The 12,324-nt window shown below is 51.2% G+C and overlaps 1 long non-coding RNA gene across 1 annotated transcript; it reads right to left on the bottom strand.

The window, feature by feature from the left end:
• Positions 1-685: 685 nt before the first annotated feature.
• Positions 686-6,968, bottom strand: LOC108494915. The gene is made up of 4 exons (XR_001873983.1): positions 6,720-6,968; positions 5,818-5,932; positions 3,306-3,429; positions 686-2,746 (listed from the first exon to the last, which is right to left on the bottom strand). It is a non-coding gene; the product is annotated as an uncharacterized LOC108494915 (long non-coding RNA).
• Positions 6,969-12,324: the final 5,356 nt, after the last annotated feature.

Here is a 12,324-nt window from a genome sequence, read left to right as displayed (position 1 = left end):
GCTGTGCCACAGAGGAGCCCCAGCTCTCACCTGCCCTCTGAGCCCTCTCTCTGTGTGGGTCTGAAGCCCCACGGGAGCCCCATCCTGATGGTCCAAGGCTGATGGCTCCCAGATTTGTTTCTCCTTTCCTGAGACATGGAAACTTCTGTCTCCTTCCCCAGCCAGACAGCAGAGGAGTAACCACTCCTGCTCCTCCCCTCTCCATCCTAGCTGGGGAGCAGTGCCCCTCTGTTTTTCCTGCCCTGCAAACAGAGGAGCATCTTAAAAACCTTTCTGAGAAGAGTGTCTGAAGTTGGAAACTGGAAGAATTGGTGGGCAATAACCACCAGAATGTCATTTCCAGCACTGGTTCAGGACCCACAGCACCTCAGAATCCCTCTGTCCCATCCAGCTTTGCCTGCAGCTGACATCCCAATGCAGGGACACGCAGATCTGTTGTACAATTTAACTCCAGAATCGCTTTGAAAGGCCCCCGACTGTGCTCCAAACGACTCTGCAGGTTGTTATAAATATACAAAGCTTTTTGTGGGGATATTCATGAAATTCTATCACCGCTTACAGGGGCTGGTAATGGCCTTGTTTATGTATGGGCTCTATACCTGGTTTTGCAGCCTCTCCAAACACAATTCCATTACGCTGTTTAACTGCTCTATCAGTGCAGTACTTAGCTCTCCCTGCTTCCCAGCACAGCTCCTTAATGGCCAGGGAAGGTATTAGGCACTGCAGTTTGTGAGTATTCAAAATAAAGTTCAAATCTCACGATGTCTTTATTTTAAAATTCATGGAATTTCTAAGTACCAACTTCTAAGCCATGACCAAATAGTCATTTCTTTCTTAAACAATCTTTTTCCCCCCTCCCTCCTTCTCCTCCACCAGTTAACTTGCTCTCCCCAGCAGGACCCTGCCTGTGCCACTGCAGGGTCACCAACACCCTCGGGGTGCCCAACAGCTCTTTGATGCCCAAGAGCAGCCACAGCCCTCACCAACCAGGGGGACATTGCTCTGGGGGCACTGGGGTGGTCACTGTGGGGGTTTGAAGGCAGTGTGGGGCAGGGGACCAGCCGTGCCCTCCCCGAGGAGTGCTGGGTGGGCAGCGACCAGGGGAGCAGATCAAGGGGGAAAAGAATTAGAATTCAGGGGATATTTAAAAGGATGTGCAGTCCCTGTGAGAGAAGGGCAGCAGGATCAGGCCACTGGGGGTGGCAGGGACAGGAATCATCCCTCAAGTCATCCCTCATCCTCAGCTGTGATGGGGTGACCTGGCTGGGCAGTGCCACCAAAGCTGCTCCAGCACCACCACTCCTGCAGCCCCCCCAGCCCCAAACCCTCGCCATCAGTACATCAGCACTTTCCCTTTTGGCATTGCATGACCCAGTTCCCAGATTTCTTTCCTAAACTGAGAAGAAAACCCTTTCAACTTCGTATTTGAAGTCCCACTTCCCACACAGGAACGATTAATCCCCACATCCCCCCCCCCCCATCCATCAAGTGCCGTTTAACCTGAGACTGTCACCGTGGCATCTGGGTGGCAGGAGGCAGCCGGGAGGATTTGCCTTCTCTTTTTTCCAGCTGATCCAGAGCGTTTTTTCATTTCCTCATATGTTTTGGCAGAATGTCACAATTTAATTGTTGGAAACAAGAGCAGGAAATATTAGCAGCGCTGGCACAATAGGATTTTAATTTAGCTTCAGGACAGAAATGGGGCTCTAGCAGAGTGCCAGGCTCCAGGATTGCCTGTGAGTACAAGGAGCCTGGAGTTTGCCTAATAGTTTGCACAACTGGGGTAATTCTGCAGGGATGTGAGGGACTTAATTGGGCTCATGCTTAAACATCCTCGTAATGCGAGGCACACTGCGTGCTCTCAGCATCATTATTAAACAGCCCATTTCACTTTTTAATGATCATCTTGGATCACTGTAACAGTGATCAGCAAATAATCCTGGACAAATAAACATCTGTCTTCGGTGTTCCCAGAGCTGGGGCTGCCACTGGGCTCCGAGTGAGCAGGGACAGCCATGCCCCCAACCCCAAGGGAGCCCCCAGTAACCCCCCTCTGCCCAGTGCCCTTCATCTCACTGGTGGGCTCAGAGGTCAGGGTTTCTCCTCAGCACCAGGAACCCCTCGGGACATCAGTGTGTGCCCCAAACACCACAGGGCTGCTCACCCGGGGGGGGTGTCACCGCCCTCCTTGACATTGAGGTAAAATACGGGGCATCCCTGAATTATTCACTCGGTGAGAGGGGCTCTCAGGATGGTGTGTGTTGCTGTTCTGCAGTGTAATTAATAGTCTTTAGATTAAATATGAAATCATTCCTCGTCATTAATAATTTAGCCGCAGCGTGGCGATCGTTAGAGAGCAGCAGCACTTCATATTCCTCTCCAGTCTGTTGCCTGGAACGCTTTGAGGGAAGCCGGCTGCCCTTCCATCCATCTCAATTACAGCTCCTGGCTGCTCATTTCCTCCTTCAACATTGTTTTGCCAAGGTGTGAAACTCTTCCGCTGCTCCCGAGCCGGTGCTGAGCTGTGTCCGTGTGTCCTGGAAGTGAAACGGTGTCGGTGTGTCCTGGAAGTGAGGGGCTGGTGCTCCACATCCACAGGGACCTGCTGTGGGGTGGAGGTGCCAACCTCCGGTGCTTCCCAAGGTGTCCGTGCTCAAGCCTGGGCAGTGCCATGAGTTTTTGGGTTGGATTGAGCTCAAACGGATCTTCCACCTTCCTCTCTGTGGGCCCCAAGGAGGGTCTGAGACTGCAGAGGGAGGAGGAGGGATGGAAGCACCTGCACTGCCATCCTGCCGTGGCTTTTGCCACCATACCAGTTACCCCGACTGTTAACAACCCACCAGCACCAGTCCAACTCCACAGCACAATAGCCTGGTCCCTATAATTCCCAGAAAGCAGGAGCTGACCCACCTCTCCTCCACCTCTTCCAGCCCCCAGGCCCCACTGCTGTGCTTTTGCAGGCAGGATAGGCACAGTGGTTTTTTGCTAATGCTGACAACTCCCATAATTTAGCTTTACACCAGCACTAAAACTGGAGAAAAAATTCCTGTCCTGGGACGTCTGTGGCACAGTTGTGGCTGAGGGAGGATTTACATGCAGCCACAGCAGCTCCCAGCAAGGAAAACACCCCAGAGCACACAGAGAGGGGTAACAGCCCCCAAACTGTCCCCAGCCATGAAAGCAGCCATCCCAGTGCTGTTCCCTGTGGGGACAAACCCCAGCTTCACCTTATTCCAGTGTGATCAGTGGGAAAGGAGGGGGGAAAGCCCCATCCACACCCTTCTGTGATTCTGGTGGGCTCCCACCTGGGTGCTGGACGTCCACCTGGTGCAGGGTGTGAGGACGCCCTGGGGGGAGCAGGGATGCTCAAGGGCAGGAATGAACAGCAGCCTGGGCAGATGGATGGCTAAATCCTCCTGGAGACAGGACCTGGAGGAGGAGGAACATTTTGGATCCCCGTGGTGCCAGGCTGGGGCTGTGCCAGCAGCAGCTCCGGCGGGTCCCTGCCTTTCTCCGAGCGCTGTAATTCCTGCTGCCGAACAGCAAACAAATGTTACACAGCTGCTGCAGTAAAACCTGGAATCAAAGCCAAACCCCCCGGGGGTGCCAGCAGCGAGGAGGGATGAAGGGGCAGGATGGGGCCGATCCCAGCGCGGGGCAGGGAATCGCAGCCCTGGGCTCGGCAGGGCTCAGGCAGCGGCTCTGGGGGTCCCGGCGAGTCCCACGGCCCCGGCAAACCCGGGTGCTAAATGTCACCTCTCCCGGGGAGCCCTAAATATCCACATGGCTGCTGTAACCTTTATGGAGCCCTCCTGATTCACCGCGAGCTGTTACAAGAGGATAAACTTGTTTGCACACCTGGCTGGGTTTTAAATAGCTTTAATTCCTTTGTGCCTCTCCGCAGCTTCCCCCGATGAGTAAATGACTTGTCAGCTGTCGAAGGCTGAACGCGGCTGCCTCCGACCTGCCCCCGCACTGCTTCCCCTCCGGCAGCATCCCCCGGGGTGCCTGGGAGCTGCTGGGGCACGGGGCGAGCTTGGCCAAAAATGAGGGGCTGGCCCCGAAGTGCTGCTTTCCATAGGGTGGGGGGATGTGGGGTGATGGGGGAGGAGGGGCAGCAGGAGGTCAGAGACACCTTAGGGGCTCAGAAAGCTTCTGGGGGAGCCCCACTGTGTTGGGCATCCTCCCAGGAGGGGCTGGTCCCCAAATCCCTCTCTGCTGAATAATGGGATGCCCACATCCTACAGGGAGAGGAGCTGCAGTGATGGGAAAGGTGCTGATCTGGAGCTGACAAAGGAGAGGGTGACCCTGGGGTTGGATCTGTCCAATCACCCCAAAAGTACCATGGTGGTGTCCCCAGGTGGGGTGCAAGGGGCTGGGGGAGCTGAAGGTGGTGAGACCCCGGGCATCCACTCACTGGGGCTTGGGGAGCTGGGGCTGGAGGGATCCCGAGCATCCTCCCACTTGGGGCTGCGAGTGCTACTTGAGCAGTGATTCCTCATTAAATCGGACACAAAACCAGGCAGGGATCACAGAGTGGGTTTCCAAGACCTGTCTTGTTTTAGGGACCCTTCTGCATGGTACAGTGGGGTAGAAAAACAGGAGCATAAGGAAGCATATTAATGAATATGGAAAACTTCTCTTCGGGTGCTGCGCACTCATAAATGAATCCACTTTATAGAGCCATAGCAGAGAGGAAATGACTATTGGGAGCCTGATTTATCTGCTCAAATGCTTTGTAGTACTTCAGATTAATAAAAATATTTAATAAAGAATCAAGATGCTTTATCTGTAATGCAAAGAGAATCACATCCCCTGTATTTTTATTACTGAAAAATTGGAAGCGGGAAGGAATAATGATATAAGCCACTGTATAAATGACAAAAATACCCATTCTAGTTATATGCATTGCTGTACAATCTTTTTCTATCCTATAAACATAATATATTCTTATGCCTATTTCAACTGATTCAGTAGTCATATGCTGCATTGTGCAGTTTAATACCATCCCGTCCTCAACAGCTCTGGCAAGTGATTAAATAAGAAATAAATTTTGCTGTCATTGCATTTAAAATCAAATCAAGGATCATTTGTTACCCCAAACGAACCAGTTATCCTGCTCTGCTCATAAGGAGGCTGCTGTTTGCTGAAGCATTTAGAAATGTATATATAGTAAACTCTTTGCATAATGGCTTGTACTGTAATATGATCTTTATGAGCCTCCCGCTCCGGAGACACTCGGCAGCGCCAATAAACAGCACATTGCTTTTTTAATTTAAAGTTATAGGTATGAGACGTTTCATATTCTCCTGGTGTTCATCTGAGCCTTGTTGGCCGTGCCACAAAACTGGGGGCAAGGCTGTGCTTCCCACCAGTGTCCCCCAGAACCAGCTTGGAATCACAACAACCCCCCTCCCCAGTGCCAGAGGGTCCTCCCCGACGTCTGGAACAGCCACGGAATCGCTGCCCCTGCGGAGAAATCCAAGAGCACCAAACCCCAGCCGTGCAGGGAATACACCCAGGAGGGAGAGACAGAGTGTCCCATTCACCAAGTCCATTAAATTTAATGTCACCACCTCGTTAATGGCCCCTCGCGTTATAATGTGTAATATAAACGTACAAATTAATTGCGGTACCTTCTAAAGCTTCTTTAACTGCTGCTGGAATGAAACCTTGCTAATAACCATAATTTCAAAGTCCATTCTTGTTAGAGGATTGTGTCTGGCCAAACTCCTTTTGTTGGCTCGTTATTTTAATTTCTCTCCTCCCCAAGAATTGCCATTTTTTGACGACCTACACATCGTCATTGGGATTTACCTGAGAGCAGCTCCTCTTTCCTATGGGATTCCTCATCCATGGGCGAGCCTACACTGATGGATCATCTGCCTCGTGCTCCAGGTGTGAGAAAAACCCCGTGGTGGGACCCTTTTTCCTCAGAAATAAAAAAAGAAAAGAATTTCCATTTAAAAAATGACCATTGTAAGAAAAAGGGGGTTTCCTGAGGTGCCCCAAGTGGATTTGGGCACCTCTGTTGGCTCCCAGCCCCTCACCATCAGCCACAGACCCACTGTGGACCCCCCCAAACCCACTGGGTAAATTTTTTGTTGCGAATTATTTGCTCAGCTTTAATTATCAAGTTTTGGCACCCATTAGTTAAACCGGTTAATTTTATTACAGAGAAAACAACAAATCACACGGCTGACAATAATGAGGATGAACAGGCATTTAATTATCCTTGTTCTAGACAGAACAATTATTAATTTTAAATTGAAAAAACTCATTTGAAAAGTTTGGAGCCTGGAGAATTATCGTGGGGAGCAGAATATTGCTGGGGGAGATCTACGGTCAGAGGCTTCATTAATAGCAGGAACTCCAGGAAATCAATTCCTGCACCAGCCTCTTCCTCCCCGTTGGAAAGGGCAGGAATAAAACTAATAAACTTTTGTGGGGAGGTTTTGTTAAAGGAGGTTTAGAGTCTCTCTTGCACTCACTGCCCTTGTGCTGCACCCTAAATTAAATTAAATTTTATCCTAAATTAGGGAATGGGACCCTCTGGCCTCAACACACGGCCAGGGGCACCCTTTGTGGCTGCAGTCACAATGTCCCCAGCGAGGGTGACAAAGGCATGATGTCCCCAGGAATGATGTCCCCAGGTGGGAACGAGGAAGACACGATGTCCCCAGCTGGGGCAGGAGCAGAGGGATGGCACTTGCACTCACCAGGACACAGCAAGGAGGGTCCCCCCAACTTTGGGCCAGCACAGATCCCGTCCCTCAGCCCTTCCTCAACCTGAGGCGACCTGTAGGGTGAAGGAAAGGAAAAAATACCCAGCAACAACAAAAAAAGTTGGGAAAAAGAACGTGAAGCTCGAAGAAACAACGAAGAAACCCCATTCTTTATCCCCAGTGGTCAGTGGCACAGATAACATTTTTCAAAGTGTAATTGCAGTCAATTGTACTTTCCCCCCAGTGCCCGTCAGCTCCTCTTCGCTGGCGTGATAAATGTTGGCTTTTAAGCAAGAATGGATTGATTATTAATAGCTTAGATACCAGTTACAGGAACTGCAATAAAACTAGATTTTAATTTCCCTCTCTATTAAGGAATCTCATGTTTCATTCAGCGTAGGGAGAAAATAGGGGGTTTCGCAGAGATATTAGATTTACTACCACTATAAAAGATCATTGATGGACCCAACTCTGGGTTATGTTTGACTGATTTTTCAACAAAAGGCAGCTTGGTGGGTTGCTGAGTCTCCCTGTACCTGTGTCTGGCCCTGAACTTCTCCAGCAGCAGTGAGCAGAGGGTTTCATGGAATCATGGAACCCCAGAATGGTTTTGCTTGGAAGGGACCTTAAAACTCATCCAGTTCCAACCCCCCTACCATGGGCAGGGACACTTCCCCTATTCCAGGTTGCTCCAAGTCCTGTCCAGCCTGGCCTTGGACACTTTCAGGGATGGGGCAGCCACAGATGCTCTGGGCAACATTCCCACATCTCCAGTGTCTTCAACAGTGCTGGCTCCTGATCTTCTCCAGCCTCTCTCCCTTGCACTCCTGCTCACCATTAAACCCCAAATCCCTGCAGAAAATCACTTCATCAGGGTAGGGGTGTTTGGGCTGTGATTTGTCTCTAAATCAGGAGCAAAACATAAAAGCTGCCTTGACTGAAGAACATAGTTGTGCATTTTAATCTCTTATAACTTACTTTTATGATGTAATTCTGAATTATGTTATTGCATTTGTATTTAGAGAGCACACCAGATGGTGCATGCAGTAACACTTTAAATTAGGGTTTCCCAAATACACATTAAATTTAGATTTAATAAGACAGTTATCACATGGGAATTAAATACCAATTGATTATTTAGAAGATATCACAGCTCAGCAAAGTGTGCAGCTCAGCCATGTTCTTGCACAGCAGCTGGAGCAGGGGAAGGGCACCTGGAGGGAGCTTCCAGGGATCCTGCCAGGCATCAGTGGCCTCTCTGGCTCTTTGTCACCTTGTTGGTGACACCTTTGGCAGTGGAGGGTGGACACAGAGGGAGGGACACTGCTGTCCAGCATCACCCCTGGGTACATAAAATCACACTCCTGAAGGCACCTCCAGCCACATAAACCCATTTACATCCCCTTTGACCAAGCCCTGCACATCATTTTGGGGCACATGAAGGGGCTCATCCCCTGCAGAGGGTCCTGGTGGCACAGGGGACCCTGGGGACACAGGACAGCTCTGCCTTGGGGGTATCCCAGCACAAGCCCCAGGGGATGCATCCCTGTCTCCATGTGGGCAGCAATCACAGCTCAGATGTGAAAACATTTCGCTGCCACCGCTTTACTTTTTTTTATTATTATTATTATTCCGACCAGCAATATGCTGCTCATGGACTGCGGGTAATTTACTTTTCTAATCAAATTGATTTCCATTCAAATGAATTCTCTTGTCCGTCTCCATTCCAGTAATGTTATTTTAGGCATAAGCTGTGCCTTGGTACAAATGTCTAATCAAAGGGGGAGATGCCGAGGGCACCGCGGCCCGTTATGGTGAATCACACACAAGTGAAATTAGAGATGCTTTTAGAAGCAATAATTCATGTATTGTAACTTCTGGTGAGGCCCAGGGAGTGAGGTTACATTCCCCTCCTGGATTTATCTCTCATCTTGGTTTGTGGCTCGGCATTTTTTGCCTTTTTCCCCCCCTTTTTGTCCTTTCATTGAATTAGACTGATCCAACTCCTCTCTCAGAGCAAGCAGAGCCCTGGGGGGTGAGGGTTGAGTGAGGGCTGCTGGGACCTGAACCCAGCAAGGACCAGACCCACCCCCAGGGATGTGGGGTCTGACCCTGCTGTCCCTGCCCCATCCCAGCCCCAGCACAGACAGAATCACCAGGGACAAAACTCCAGTTGCTGTCTCACCTGAGCCCGCTCCTGCAGCACATCCCTCGTTACCTCCACGCCCATGGCAGCCTCCCTGTACGAATGTCTTCATTGTCACCGTGCCACTGCTGCTGGCCAGGGCTGTCACCATCCCAGTGCCACCCCAAGGAGGTGCCCACCTGCCATCACTCCAACCCACTCTTGCCACTCCCCACCATCCCTTCACCAACCCCAAGGACGTGTCCATCCGCTGGGCTCAACTCCAACCCATCCCTGCCACCCCTCCACCAGCCCTGTGGCATTATCACAACTATCATCATTATCACCCATTAAGCTACCCTACACCAACTCTCCAAAGCCCCTCCTGCAGCCCTGCTCGTGGCTGATGGATGTGCTGGTGGCACAGTGAGTTCGGTGCCGGTGCTCTCCGGTCGGCACCGCGGAGCGCGGCGGGCACGGCGGTTTGTGTCGGGAGTGATGCACTTCCTACTCTTCCCCCTTTATTTGTGTTTTCTGTCCTGCACAGTCTCCCTGAGCCGTCTCAGGCGCTGGAGTGCTGCTCCACTCTCGATTATAAAATGGCTCGGTGCAAAAGATGCATATAAATAAGAGCAGCCTGAAGTGCTCCTGAGCCGGCGGCGCAGGGAGAGCTCCCGGATGTGATTTATGGCATCTGCTCCCCGGGCCCTGCTGGTATCAATCTCACACTTTACTCACGTGTTCAGAGGCAGGAGGGGGAGTGGCAGCACCCCCAGCACCCCTGACACACACCCTCCTGCTGCTCCCTCCCCTCGCTGCCCCCCGGGCACAGCCTCGGGAAAGGGGGATGTGTGGGTGGATCCAGCTGTGACCAGGGGCTCAGCTCTGCTGGGGTGCTGCTCTTGCTCCCTTCGCTTTGCCATGTGGCTGAGAGCAGGGATGGTGCCGGGTTCACACGGGAGCAGCCGGATACCCCAGCCCCCAGAGTCTGCTGGCTGCCCACCAGCAGGGACCAGCAACAAGGGCAAGGACCAGCAACAATGGGCAACATCTGCAATGGGCAACTCGTGAAGTGACCAACTGCTGCAATGGAGGAGTCTCTGGAGATCAACTCCTTCTGCAGTGTTCCTCAGTGACCAACCCCTGCCATGACCAATGCCTGCTACAATGACAAACTCCTACTACAATGACCAACTCCTGCCATGGCCAACACCTTTAGCACCAGCCAACACAAGTGTGACCCTGACAAGAGCTCAGCTGGCCAGAGCCTGGTGCTAACAACACCAAGGCTGTGGGTTCAATCCCTGTGTGGGCTGTTCATCTAAGAGTTGGACTCGATGATTCTTGTGGGTCCCTTTCCAGCTCAGAATATTCTGTGATTCTGAGTTCATCTGCCTGGGGCCGCCTAAATCTGAAGCAAGTGGAATAGCTCCCACTGAATTTGGGCTGGTGGCCCCCGCCCCCAGCACCTCCCTGGCTGTCCCCACGCTGGGGACAACCTGCACCTGTAGCACCAAACCATGGGGGTGGAGGTGCAGAGCCAAACACAGAGTTTGAGCGGGTGCAGCGCTGCGGATGGAGCACAACCCAAGTAAATGAAGGCAGGCCAAATCTTAAACCCCAGAGCTGCTCCCTGAAACCCAACACACCAACAAACAGCCATTTTCAATGCCCTGGGGCAGAGCGCACCCGTGGGTGCCCCCATCACCTCCCTCAGCCGCCTCCCTCTCACCTGGAGGGCGCCGCCAAAATCACGACCCCACACAGGCAGGGGGAAACCTCCTGTTTTACAACAATAGCCAGAAAAATAATATTAATGCCAAGAAGAGACCCTTCCCACCCACCCCACCTTTCTCCCCGGTTCCCCTCACGCCGCGGCGCTGCCGCAGCCCCAAGGCCTGCAGGGCCTGAGCCTCCCCCTCTCCCCTGCACACTCTCCCTCAGCACATTTCTACAGCGACGTCGTTTTCTTGGTTAAATAACTCATTTATCTTTTTATACTCTCTGCAGATCATAATACACCCACTCTGACAATACCGCACACCAAAGACCTAATTTTAGCGCGGGTGTTTAGAAGTAATCAGTTTGAAATATTGGAGCGGGCGTACGATGGGCTCGGGGTTTCTTTTTTTTTGTTGTTGTTATTTTTTTTTTTCCTTTCCCCCTGAAATACTGACGTCTGCAAGAAAGCTGCTCATAAGGAAAATTCTGATTATAACAACTCATTTAGAATAAATCAGTTTGAAATGGTTTATGTAACGCGGCGGAATGCGCCGTACGCGAGCATCCAAGTTTCTGTGTTTTTCCTTTCAGTGAGACGAGATTAAATGAAACCCCAAATGCAAGTGGTTTTGGGCACTTCTATTTTGCTAAGCGGAGGGAAATGCAGCTCCTCAGCAATTTTATGGCCAATTGGGTTGGGGAAAAAAAAGAAAAGAAAAAAAAAAAAGACAAAAATGACAGAGAGCAGAATTACACCCTCCCAGCTCTGACACCCCACTTCCCTTGGTACCCCGCTCCACCTCAGCCTCTTTGGCTTTGAAACCCTTTCCCCATTCCCTACCCCTGACAGAACACCATCCCCCATGACAGCCCCATCCTGGGCAGTGCCAGGAGCCCCTGGACCTCCCAGTGCTCCAGAGAACCTTCCCCGGTACCTCGTCCCCGGGAGCAGGGGTGGCGGCACAGCCGCCAACGCTGCATCTCATGGAGCATCCTCACCTCCTGCCAGGGCCTGAGCCACACGTGAGACTTGGCAAACTCATCCCACGTGTCCAGGAGCTGTCCTGCCTCTGTTTTCAGAGCCTGGTTAAGGTTTTCCCCTGGTGGAGAGGCCGGAAGGTCCCAATGGAGCAGGGAAGTGGCATTTTCAGCTGGTGCTGCATCCTCCGGTCTCAGCCCCACTCTGGCAAAACACCTGAGTGATGATCGGGGGGGCTGCAAATTCAATTTTAAATCATTTTGCACCATTGCACATTTAAGTAATGATAATAAGAATAAAAATAACAATAAGGATTATTTTTTTGTAAGTGTGGAGGAGGGGAGTGCGTGATGCGTCCAGAAAAAAAGCCAAAAGGTGCCCAAACCACATCAGGAGAGGGAGGAGAGAGCCCAGAGCAGAGTAGGGAACTCCAAAACCCCCCAGATTTGGCCAAACCCTTCAGCTGGCCAAGTTTGGGAGTTGTTTCATACCTGGTATGGGAGCCTGAACCCTCGGAGTCCCGTCAGCACCTCTTAACAATCCGTCCTGTTCACCACCCGCCACCCAGAAAAACAGAAAACAGAGCAAAGAAAACCTTTTAATTGTAATTTACTTTATTATTTTGTAAATGTGAATTTTACAAAGCGTTTTACAATTAATGATCACATTGGGTTGGTTTGGTTTTTTTTTTCGTTTTTTTTTTTTTTTCTTTTTTAAATGGGTTTTTCATCATATGAAAACAGCTATGAGCACAGTTCCAGCTCGGGGTGGGG

The sequence above is a fragment of the Lepidothrix coronata genome, unplaced genomic scaffold (genome assembly GCF_001604755.1).
Source record: "Lepidothrix coronata isolate B3197 unplaced genomic scaffold, Lepidothrix_coronata-1.0 Scaffold28, whole genome shotgun sequence".
NCBI classification, from domain to species: domain Eukaryota; kingdom Metazoa; phylum Chordata; class Aves; order Passeriformes; family Pipridae; genus Lepidothrix; species Lepidothrix coronata.
Note: the sequence above shows the minus strand (reverse complement) of the source record. Positions and strands in the feature narration are given on the sequence as shown.